This window comes from Rhinolophus sinicus, linkage group LG02 (assembly GCF_036562045.2).
Source record: "Rhinolophus sinicus isolate RSC01 linkage group LG02, ASM3656204v1, whole genome shotgun sequence".
In the NCBI taxonomy this organism is placed as follows: Eukaryota; Metazoa; Chordata; class Mammalia; order Chiroptera; family Rhinolophidae; genus Rhinolophus; species Rhinolophus sinicus.
In genome coordinates, this window is record NC_133752.1 from 188,275,364 (window position 1) to 188,288,264 (window position 12,901).

Here is a 12,901-nt window from a genome sequence, read left to right on the forward strand (position 1 = left end):
GAAAGGAAAGTAGGAGCAGCTCAGTGGGTGTGCAACCACTTAGGAGAGTTAAAGGGAGCGCTTTTCCAAACAGACACAGCCTGAGAAGCCGGAGCAGAAACTGCACTCTTTGTAATGTTTGTCGGACTGCGCCCGGTGCTCTGAATGCGCTCAGGCGATATTTGTTGAATGAATGCATATGTGGAATTTGAAATTCCAAGCTTAGGATGCTCCGGAGACTGGGCGATAATGTATGAAATAAAAAGGAAAGGCACAAGTGTTTTATAATGCTCTTTGATAGGATGCTTGAGAGGCCCCCCATAGAGATCAGGAAAGCTGAGAGCTCATCCTGGCTGAGGAGCTCACATGCTAGGAGGCTGTGGACGGTTGCCCTCCTCCCTGCCCCCTCCCCGGCCACACTTTGCCCATCTGTAAAAACGGGGGCACACAGAAAACTCTAAGGGGCCCGCCCAATTCTGGACCTCTAAGATTTTATAAAATATCCTCTCCTCTGGGAAAGGCCCAGGTATCTCTGTCTTGTCCCAAACAACCTCCCTGGAAATAGTAAGTCGAGAGTGGGTACCGGGGAATTTTTGAGTCTCTGCTGCCTTTCCTCAAGGTCTTGTGTTACTTATGCTTCCTGGCTCCTTTTCTCCAACCCTCTCCAAGGTCTGACCTTCTAATGAGTGGATACACACTATCAGCCACTGTGGTTTGAACGGGTGCCTGTAACTCAGGGTTGCCTAATGCTGGAAATGGAGAACGTGGCTTGCGTAATTAGGCTGGGGCCTCATTAATGTCTGCCTCTTGGGTGTTTCTCATTCTTGGTTTCTCCTGTCCTGTATTTCGAATTCCATCTGTCTGTATGGACATGGCTGCCCTTTTTTTTATTGCTCCAGTGCAGAGCCAGGCTTGAATTTCGGCCCAGAATGGCCACGGCCATCCACAGAGCACGAATCTTAACGTGCCTTGGAATGGCCCCTGCTCTGCTCCCTATTTTGCAACTTTACTGCGAACCTCGATGTCTGGGTCGCTCTTAGGCACCTCCAGCTGGCCACCTGTAGTTTGGGTGTTTGACAGAAGCCAGAGGAAGGGGTGCTATCAATGTAATGACTGTAGTTACGGATGATTTAACCAATGTGTCTGCAATACTTTGCCATTTGCAAAGCATTACTAGAATCTGAACTGGAACAGACTAAGTCTATTTCGTTCACTGATGATTTTCTAAGATAGTTATTCTATTTCTCTGCCCTCTTGCTCCCACCCCACCTTCCCTACTCTGCTCTGAGCCCCAGGAGGCTGACCTCTGCGGGCAGCATCAACCTGGCTCTCTGGCTCACTGGTCTCTGCGTGGCTCTGGCCAAAGTGAGGCCCCAATGGGGGGCAGGGAAGGCTGGTGGTATTTCTTCCGACTGCCCACCCTGCTTCAGTGCCATGACTTGGGAAGCAGCTGAGTTGCTCCACACCTATGGCTTCCACTGAGCGGCTCTCCCGCTCGAGTCTAGATGAAACCTACTAGATTAAGACTAGTAATTCTATCACCACTGCTTGTTCACTCCCCTAGGGATGATAATGGCTTCCTGATGTTTGCTGTTGTTAGATGCCTCGTGTTCCCTTAGCCCCTCACATTCTTCTGTTAGTGGTTCCTTCATTAAAATCTCTTTATTTGAACTACTTGGGGGTGAATTCTGTTTTCGACAAATCTCAATATCTGAAATGGAGCCTGAAACAGAGTCGGCCCTTAATCAATATTTGCGGCATGAAATGAACAAACTTCTCACATGTAATAGCTCATGTGAGCCTTACAAAAATGACACGAAAATAATATGATCGCCTTTTACAGATAAAGAAACTGAGGTGCAGCGAGGTAGAGTCTCAGGTCAGAGCAGGAGATTTCTAAGAAAGAGCAATGCTGACACTCTGCCCCCTGGAGAAATGGCTACTTCCTGCTGCTTTCTGTCCACCTCTGCGGCCTCGGGCGAGCTCAGCAGGACCAGATGCCCTGGGGTGGACAGGGGTAATGCAACAAAGAGAATAACAAAGTCTCAGGATTTGAGGACACGTGGACATTCACTTGGCACAGAATCAGAGACCTGGATTCAAATCCAAGTGCTGCCACTTTCTTATTTTTCCTCCCAAGTTTACTAATTTTACGATTCACAAATAAAAATTGTATATATTTATGGTGTACAACATGTTTTGTTATGTAGATAAGGTGTATAGTGTATGTGTATCTATATATACATATATATATGAGGTCAGACAATTAAGTTCACGAATTCACCCCAGAAAAGTGCTGCATACCTCATTGCTGAATATCACTACGGTCACCTTTGAAGTACTCCCCTTGGAAAGCTATGCACAGACACCAGTGCCTAGTCAACCCTGCAAAGCAATGTTGGAACACTTTTTCTGGAATAGCCATCAGAGCTGTTGTCGTATTACCCTTGATGTCCTGAATGTCATCCAAATGTCTTCCTTTCAACATTTCCTTTATCTTCAGGTAAAGAAAGAAGTCATTGGGGGCCAGATCAGGTGAGTAGGGAGGGTGTTCCAATACAGTTATTTGTTTACTGGCTCAAAACTCCCACACAAACAGTGCCGTGTGAGCTGGTGCACTGTCGTGATGCAAGAGCCATGAATTGTTGGCGAAAAATTCAGGTCGGCTAACTTTTTCATGCAGGTTTTTCAGCACTTCCAAATAGTAAACTTGGTTAACTTTTGTCCAGTTGGTTCACATTCATAATGAATAATCCCTCTGATATCAAAACAAGATCAGCAACATTGTTGCAACAAGTTCTGGAACTTAATTGTCAGACCTCGTTTGTGCGTGCATGCTTGTGTCTAATGAAATGATTACCATGATCAAGGGAATTGACATATCCATAACCTCACATAGTTAACCTTTTTTTTTTTTAGTTTAGCTTTCTTCCTGATATTTATTTCTAGTTTTATAAAACTAGTTGGAAAAGATATTTGATATGATTTCAATCTTCTTAAATTTGTGAAGACTTGTTTTGTGCCCTAATGCATGCTCTATCCTGGAGAATGTTCTGTGTACACCTGAGAATATATATTCTGCTGCTGTTGGATGAAAGGAATGTTCTCTGCATGTTTGGTAGGTCCGCTGGTATAAGTGTATTTCGAGCCCAAGGTTTTCTCACTGATTTTCTGCCTGTATCATCTATCCATTGTTGAAAATGGGTAGTGAAGTTCTCTACCAATATTGTATCACTGTTTCTCCTTTCAGATTTGCTAATATTTGCTTTATATATTTAGGTGCCCTGATGTTGGGTACATATACAGTTACAATTATTATTATACTACATACATATTATAATTATTATATCCTCTTGATGAATTGACCCCTTTATCATTATTTACTGTCTTTCCTTGTCTCATGTTATAGTTTCTGACTTAAAGTCTATTTTGTCTGAGAAAGTATAGCTACCCCTGCTCTCTTTTGGTTTCTATTTTCATGGGATATCTTTTTCCACCTCTCCACTTTCAGCCTATGTGAGTCTTAAAGCGAAAGTCACTGTCTTATAGGCAGAATATTTTTGGATCTTTTCTTTTTAAATTCAGACACTGTGTCTTTTGGTTGGAGAATTCAATCCATTTATGTTTAAAGTAGCTATTGATAGGTAAGGCTTCCTATCTCCATTTTGTTCATGGTTTTCTGGCTGGTTTGTAGTTCCTTTGTGCCTTTCTTCCTCTCTTGCTGTGTTCCTTTGTGATTTGATGATTTTCTGCAGTGATGTGTTTTGAATCCTTTCTTTTTCTGTGTTGTGCGTTTACTATAGGTTTTGGCTGTATGGTTACCATGAAGCTTACATAAAACACCTTATAGTTAGGACAGTCTATTTTAAGTTGATAACAACTTAACTTCAATCACCTACAAAAACTCTACTCTTTTCCTTCCCCCTCACTACGTGTTATGTTTTTGACGTCAGTGTACACCTTACATCTTTTCATCTTGTGTATTCATTAACAAATCATTGTAACTATAGTTATTTTTAACACTTTCGTCTTTTAACCTTGAGAGTTAAAAGTGACTTACACCGACCATTACAGTATTAGAGTATTCTTAATCCGACCAAATACTTACTATTATCAATGAGTTTTATGCTTTCATATGTTTTCATGTTACTAATTAGTGTCCTTTCATTTCACTAAATTCCTATAATCTGAAGTCAGATGCTTGGATCCCTTCAATATTTTTCTGCCACATGGTTGTCATACTTTTGCATACCACTCATAATGGGGAACTTACTGCATCTTTAAGCAGCTCCAACTGTGAAACAGTCTCCCCCTTGGTAAGGAGCTAGTCCAGTGCAAGGTTGCCACACACAGGCTCTGGGGCCCGACCTCCTAGGCTTGAATCCTGGCTTTGCCACTTATCACCTGGAGACCTTGATGCTATCACCCAACTTACTGGTGCTTCAGCCTCCTTATCTAGAAAATGTGGGTTATAATAGCACACACCTTATAGGGTTGTTGAAAGGATGAAATGAGTCAATACATGTTAAGCGCTTGGAACAGTGCCTAGCACGTTGGAAATGCTATAAAGTGTTGTTAAATAAAAATTCATGAATTCTGCATGTGCAATTCCAGTTGGCTTAATCAAAAAGAGATTTTTGTTTGGGGAGGGGAGGGGGCTCAGATTTGGAGATGAGTGTCTGGATCCCGGGCCTCAAATAACATCATCGGGTCATATTCTCTCTCGCTCTCTCTCCCCCTCCCTCCCTTCTTCCCTCCCTCCGTCCCTCCCCCAGCTGTGTCTTCCTTTGTCCTGGCTTCAATCTCAACAGATCGTTCCCCTGAGGTGGAAGAGAGATAGCCATCAGCAGTTCTGGGCATCTATCCACCAGCTCAGCAGCCACAGTAGAACATATGTGTCTCTCACCCAAGAGTTCCAGCAAAAGTCTCACAATGGATTCTCATTGGCCTGGCATGGGTCCCAGTGGGGTAGTCTGATTCTAGGGCTGCTTATGTGTCATGAGTTCCAGACACCACACGGACTGCAAGTTGGGGAGGGGGGTCACCCAAAGGAAAATCGAGGTGCTATTCCCCAATGCAAAAGGAATAGATGCTGGAGAAAGTCAGCAGTGGTCCGCTCTACCACAGGTCAACTTCCCTGAAAGAGCTCCCAGAGCAAGCCTTTGGAAGACCTAGGTCTTGCTCATATTGCATGCTTGGAAGTGTTTACGGGCATTGTCAGTACAACACGAGTCTCTTTGAAAGAACACATTGCAAGTCAAGAGCACTGCTCAAAACTCTTGCTTTGGGAGGCCACAGTGAGAAATTGGAATAGCACCATATGCCTGAGGACGATTTTACTGACCCCACCTCTAGGACACACAGTGAGTGAGGCAGGGGGCACCTACTCTGCATGCGCGTTCTCACAGGTCTGTAAACTGGCTGGCCAAAACGAGCTTCCTGGCTGAGACTGGAGGCACCATCCCAGGCAGGGACAGAATAAACCTCAATAGCCCCATGGAGCCCTGAACAGAGGACTTTGGCTATACTGGCACTGCCCGCACAGCCCTGGCTACCCAAGGTACGGTCTTCCACCAGCAGTGTCAGCGTCAGGTGGGGGCTTGTCCACACCCTTGCTGCTCAAACTGCTCTGCATTTCCAGAAGCACCGACATCTGGGAGCTCGTAGGAAATCCAGAACCTCGGGTCCTACCCGAACACTGAACAGATAAGAACCTGCATTTTAGCAAGAGCTCCGGAGGTTTGTACGTGTGTAGGAGGCACTATTGTATTCGTTTTCTAGAGCTGCCTTCACAAAGTACTGTAAATTGGATGGCTTAAAGCAACAGAAATTTATTCTCTCACTGTTCTAGAGGCTAGGGGTCGGAAGTCAAGTTGTTGGGACGGTTGGTTTCTTCTGAGGGCTGAGCGAGAATTTGTCCCAGGCCTGTCTCTTAGTTTCTGGTCACTGATGGCAATCCTTGGTGTTCCTTGGCCTATAGACACATCCCTCTAATGTCTGCCTCTATCATCACGTGGCATTTTCCCTGTGTCTCTGTGTCCACATTTCCTTTTTCTCATAAGGACATCAGCTACATTGGATTCAGGGCCCACCCTACTCCAGTACGACCTCATCTTAACTAATTATATTTGCAACAACCCTATTTCCAAATAAGGTGACATTCTGAGGTCCTAGAGGTTAGAACTTTAATACATCTTTTCTTTTCTTTTTTTTTTTTTTTGGGGGTGGGGGGTAGAGAGGTACACAATTCAACCCACAACAACTGTCTTCAAAGCCTGCCATTCCTAAAAGTCCTGGGAGACTAGCTGACTAGGAAATGCCTTGAACATTTTTGTAAATTTAATTGTGTAAAAAAAATTTGTAAGTTCAGGAAGAAGATGGCACATTTACAATGAGGCTTGGAGATGTCTACTTTTGCAAGGTGACTCTTATTTGGGCAGCACACCCAGAGGATCGTCAGTTTTACAGCTGACCCAGCCCCAGTGCTGGGCCAAGGTGAGAGTACCCTGGGGACGTCTTCCATCAGGCTGCCCATTGTAATCCCCTGGGGAGCTTTAAAACTACTGATGCCCAAATCCCACCTTCAGAGAATCTAGTGTAATTGGTAGGGCATATTGCCTGGGCACTGGGATTCTAAAGCATTTCTCATGAGATTCTAATCTGCAGTCAAATTTGAGGACTAATGGGATAGGTGTTCTGGTTTCTACACATCACAGAAGAAGACGAGTCAGTCCCTTTCCCAAATAGGGAAGCAGGACATCAGCGCCAATAACCCCAAATATGAACATACACAGATTCCTGAATATTGCATTTTAGGTTTTTTATGGTTCTTCTGTGCAAAATGAGGCTGCTGTGAGGAGTAAATGAATGTATGTACCACTCTTGAAATCTCCCATGATGACGAACTGGTTATTTCTTACTGTAGTTTTGCCAATTTTTGAAGTATATTTTGAGGCAGTTTTATTTGATGCATATAAATTTAAAATGATCTCTCCTGGGTAATGAATCCTTTATCATAATGGATTTCTTTCTTTTCCCTAGTAATGCTTTTCATCTGGAAGCCTATTTTCCCTGATATTAATATAACTACATTGGCTAGCTTTCTTCTGTGCAGTAGTTACATGCCATATATATCTCCTTTAACTTTCCAACTTTCTATATTCTTATGTTTTATTTTTTATTTTTAGTTTTTTCTTTTTATCGGCCTGTAGTTTTCTTTTTTTGTGGTGTCTGTCTGATTTTGGGATCAGGGTGATAGTGGCTTTGTAAAAAGCGTTTGGGAGTCTTCTCTCCTTCTGGATTTTTTGGAAGAGCTTGAGGAGAATAGGTGATAATTCTTTTTTGAACGTTTTGTAAAATTCACCTGTAAAGCCATCTGGTCCAGAGCTTTTGTTTGTTGGGAGATTGTTGATTACTGATTCAATTTCCCTGGTGATAATCAGTCTATTCAGGTTTTCTGTTTCTTCTTGAGTTAGCCTTGGAAGGTTGTACGCCTCTAGAAAATTGTCCATTTCTTCCAGATTGTCAAATTTGTTGGCATATAGTTCCTCATAGTACTTCCTTAAAATTTTTTGTATTTCTGCAGTGTCTGTTGTCACTTCTCCTCTTTCATTTCTGATTTTATTAATTTGGGTCCTCTCTCTCTTTTTTTAATGAGTCTGGCTAAAGGTTTGTCGATTTTGTTTATCTTCTCTAAGAACCAACTCTTGGATTCATTGATCTTTTGTATTGTTTTTCTGGTTTCTATTTCATTTATTTCTGCTCTGATCTTTATTATCTCCTTCCTTGTACTCCCTTTGGGCTTATTTTGCTGTTCTTTTTCCAGATCCCTTAAGTGTGAAGATAAACTGTTGATTAGTGATGTTTCTTGTTTCTTTAGGTAGGCCTGCAATGCTATGAATTTCCCTCTTAGGACTGCTTTCGCGGCATCCCATAGATTTTGGGTCATCGTGTTTTCATTTTCATTTGTCTCGAGATATCTTTTGATTTCTTCTTTGATCTCCTGGTTGACCCATTCATTATTTAGTAACATGTTATTCAGCCTCCATGAATTGGTGTGTCTTCCAGTTTTTTTTTTTTCCTGTAGTTCATTTCTAATTTCATAGCACTGTGGTCAGAGAAGACATTTGGTATGATTTCAATTTATCAGGACTTGTTTTGTGGCCTAACATATGGTCTATCTTGGAAAATGTTCCATGTGCGCTTGAGAAGAACGTGTATTCTGCAGCTTTGGGGTGAAATACTCTGAAAATATCGATTATATCCAAGTGGTCCAATGTATCATTTAAGGCTGTTGTTTCCATATTGATTTTCTGTCTGGAAGGCCTGTCCCTTGTTGTCAGAGGGGTGATGAAGTCCCCTACTATGATAGTGTTACTGTTGATCTCTGTCTTTATATCAGTCAATATCTGTTTTATATATTTAGGTGCTCCTATGTTGGGTGCATAGATGTTTACTAGGGTTATGTCCTCTTGTCGGATCGATCCCTTTATTATTATATAGTGCCCATCTTTGTCTTTTAATATGTTCTTCATTTTAAAGTCTATTTTGTCAGATATAAGTATTGCAACTCCAGTTTTTTTCTCATTTCCATTTGCATGAAATATCTTACTCCAACCCTTCACTTTCAGCCTGTGTGTGTCTTTTGATCTGAGGTGAGTCTCTTGTATACAGCATATACAAGGGTCTTGCTTTCTTATCCACTCAGCCACCCTATGTCTCTTGATTGGAGCATTTAATCCATTTACATTTAAAGTGATTATTGATAGGTACATAGTTATTGCCATTTTTAAATTTGTAGTTAGATTGTTTTCATCTTTCTTCTATTTACAGAAGTCCTTTTAGTATTTCTTGCAATGCTGGCTTGGTGGTAATAAATTCCTTTAGCTTATTCTTTTCTGGGAAGCTCTTTATCTCTCCATCAACTTTAAATGATAGCCTTGCTGGATAAAGCAATCTAGGTTGTAGGCCTTTGTTTTCCATCACTTTGAGTATCTCCTGCCACTCCCTCCTGGCCTTCAATGTTTCTGTAGAAAAGTCATTTGATAGTCTTATGGGAGTTCCCTTGTATGTAACCCTCTGTCTTTCTCTTGCTGCTTTTAGGATTCTCTCTTTGTCTTTAACCTTTGCCATTTTAACTATAATGTGTCTTGGTGTGGACCTGTTTGGGTTTATCCTGGTTGGAACTCTCTGCACTTCCTGGGCTTGTATGTTGGTTTCCTTCATCAGGTTAGGGAAGTTTTCAGACATTATTACTTCAAATATGTTCTCAATCCCTTGCTTCCTCTCTTCACCTTCTGGTATTCCTATGATGCACATGTTGTTGCGCTTGATGTTATCCCAGAGGTCTCTTAAACCATTTTCATTGTTTTTTATTCTTTTTTCTTTCTGTTGTTCTGTTCGGGTGATCTCTGCTAACTTGTCTTCTAAGTCGCTGATTCGATCCTCTGCTTCATCTAACCTGCTGGTAATTCCTTCAAGTGAGTTCTTTATTTCGGTAATTGTGTTCTTTAGTTCTAACTGGTTGTTAATTATGATTTCTCTATCCTTCTTTATGTCGTCTCTAAGCTCCTTAAACATTCTTATCATCAGTGTTCTGAACTCTGTCTCTGATAGGTTGGTTACCTCTGTTTCGTTTGGTTCCATTTCTGGAGGTTTCTTCTGTTCTTTTATTTGGGACATGTTTCTTTGTTTCCCCATTCTGGCTGACTCTCTGTGTTTGCTTCGATGTATTAGGTAGATCCCCTAGAGTACTTAGTTCTTGCTGGGTTATCTTATGTAGTATGTGTCCTTTACATTTGACTTGCACCACTTCCTTCTTCTCCTCTGTGTGTGCTCCAAAGGTGACTCTTGTGTTGTGTGTATATTCTCATGTTTTAGATGAATGTCTTTAATGGAATATACTTGGATTTTTAAAAACCTACTCTGACAATCTTACATAGATGCTCTGTAAATGAACACATTTAGTCCATTTACATTTAATGTAATTACTAATATATATTGGTGATACAATAAATATTTAACAATGCGTAGGGTACTTTGGGGAGGTTGCAATTCTCACAAGTGATCATGAGAGGGCGAGGCCAGAGGACTCTTAGGCATTTGCAGCCTTGAAGGGACAGAGGGAACAAAGCGTTGGCTCTCTGGGGTCCCACCACTGCTTCCAAGGGTGTGTCTCCCCTACAATTCTGGGCATCCTCTTATCACGGGAGGAACAGACATGGACTGCAGGATAGCAGTGTGGTGAACTGGGGGGCGAAAGAGCAGCCCAATGGCCATGCCCATCCATGGGGCGAGGGTGGCTGAAGGCATTCAGAGGGTTCAGGACAGGGGCTACTTATCAACTTGTACAGAAAAATGTCCATATTTGAATAACCAGTACTACTGTACAAGCCATTCACAATGATGTCAGCCTGCTGATATATTTGGATTTAAGTCTACCATCTTCTTCATCATACCCGTTCGAGGCTAATATTTCTCACCTTTCTTGACTTCTTGTATTATTTCTTTTCTCCTGCTTTGTACTTTTAAAATACTACATTCTGATTTGTTCTGCTTTGTTTTGTTTTTTTAGCAATTACCCAGAAATTACATCATTCATCTTTGACCTTTCAAAGCCTGTTATTAACCAATACATTGACTTTCCTCCCGGACAATACAAGGGCCTCAGAACACCTTAATTTACCCCCAGCCCCTTCTAACTTACTGTTTATTAACATTGAACCACCGTCTTTGTTCTTCATTCTTCTTGCTACTCTGTTACTCTGGGGTTGTTTTCTTTTTGCCTAGAGTCCATACTTTACAATTTCCCTGATTGAGGGTCTTGTCATGGTAAATGTTTTTATTTTGCCCTCATTCATAAAATATGTTTCCCTAAGGATAGAATTATAGGTTGGCGATTATTTTCTTTTGGCCCCTAAGGGTTACCTTTCCACCCCTTGGAACCGAATGTCAGTCTGTTAGTTCAATGAAAGCAATCTGCCTTTTCTTCTCTGGCTAATTTTTTTTCCCTATCTTTCTGCACTCACACTATTGTGTCTTGGTATAGAATTCTTTTTATTTATCCTACTTTAAATCTTTTGAGCTTCTGTTTTTGGTGGTTGTAGAGATCTTTCTGAATGATTTTGAGTCATTGTTTCTTAAAGTACTGCCTCTGTTCCATTCTCTTTTCCTTCTTTTTTTGAGACTCTGATTAAATCAATGCTAGACCTTCTCATGAGATTTAACCATCTCTTCTGACTTTTCCAATCTTTTTCTCTGTGTTTTGAGATAATTTCTTCAGCTCTACATTTCACTTTATTAACACCTTTTCAATGGTGTCTAATATGCTGTTAAACACAACACATCCAATGACTTGGGTTGGGTTATTGTATTTTTCATTTCTAGAAGTTCTATTTAAAAATAAAAAAAATTGGTTGTATCACTTTTTATAGTTTACTATTCCCTGAAGATATCCTCAAACCTGATACATTTTAACTTAACCTGTATGATTTTTTTCTTTTGAGAATCTATATCTGAGAATTCCAATATCTGAGATATGAGGGTCTCTTTCTGTTGTCTATTGCTCCTGTTCCTTCTCATTCATGGTGTCTGTGCCTGGTTATCTTTGACTACGTGCTAGCTATTGTACAAAAAACTTATTTGAGTAATTATTTGGAGCCTAGGATGAAAGTGCCTTCTTCTACATAGGATATGTTTTTACTTCTGAGATGTGTGGGATCACCATAAACCAAGTTGCATGCTTGAGGTTCCCTGGAAGACCAATAAACTGCAGTTCAATCTGCACTTACTTGTGAGGGTTCATCTACTTGTAATTCACATTCACCTTGAAGATGTCGTCCTTTTGGTCTCAGCTTATTGTGGGTAGGGTCTACCATTACATTCCCTACCTTGAGTGGCCCTGGGTATTGATTTCTGTCTCCCTTGCCCCTGACAGGCGATCAAAACCAATTTCAAATTTGACAGACTTAGGAAATACCCTCAGGGACAAAGGTAGCTTTTGTACTCATTTATCTCTTTGAGTTTCCATTTCCCCATCATTCTCTTCTAGTAATTCCTCTTGAAAGGCTCTGAAGACTATTTAAAACCAGTTTTTAAGTTATTTTCTGTAGAAAAGTTAGTCCAAATAATCTACCCCACCATTGTTGGAAATAGGAAGCCACGTAATGTGTTTCTTGGCACAAGATTGATACTCAGTAAATGATGGCTGAATTATCATAATTTCCAAGATGTACTCTTTTTTTTTAGTCTCTCTCCATTTAAAAAGACTATTTCCTACTCTTAGAATGCATGAAATGCCCATAGTCCACCAGTTGACAAGACTCAGAAAAAAATGCCACCTTTTCCTCAAAGTTCTCCCTGTTTTCTCTACTTCCCCAAATCTGAATCTTATTTTCTCTAATCCTATTTCTTCCCCATCTAACCCCTCCCAGGACTTAGCTTGTATCATCCTCTGGGTGGCTTAACTAGATAAAAATATATTACTACAACTATTTACTATTTATCACTCCTATGGATTTTCACTTTCTTGACATTTCTGGCCTTTTGAAGAACTCCCTCATTTCCCTTCCAGCTCAGCCCATATTATGAACAGATTTCATGGAAAATATCATATCCCGTCCTTTTAGGTTTGGTGTCCTGGGAGGGGGTTCTCCAAATATTCCATCTGCCATACTGCCGGAAGCAGGATGTAGCTCGTTCTAATAAACCCTTACATTTGTGCCGCACTTTGCAATGAATCGGGTGCTCTCACAAACGTGCCTCCTGCTTCAGAGCTGCTATCCTCGTGCTGCCCATGAGAGTCAGAGGGCAAGAGACTACATGATATGTTCAAATAGAACCGCAAAGCCAGAAACGGAACCCAAGTCTTTTCTCTCCAAGCCCACGGCTCATTCCAGGACCCCACCATTGTTTCTCCATATTA

At 41.2% G+C, this 12,901-nt stretch overlaps 1 protein-coding gene across 1 annotated transcript in view; it reads right to left on the bottom strand.

Annotated features, from left to right (window-relative positions):
- Positions 1 to 12,901, bottom strand: part of SYN3 (synapsin III) — a 407,670-nt gene that overhangs the window by 342,069 nt on the left and 52,700 nt on the right. The gene's annotated exons all lie outside the window — the stretch shown is intronic.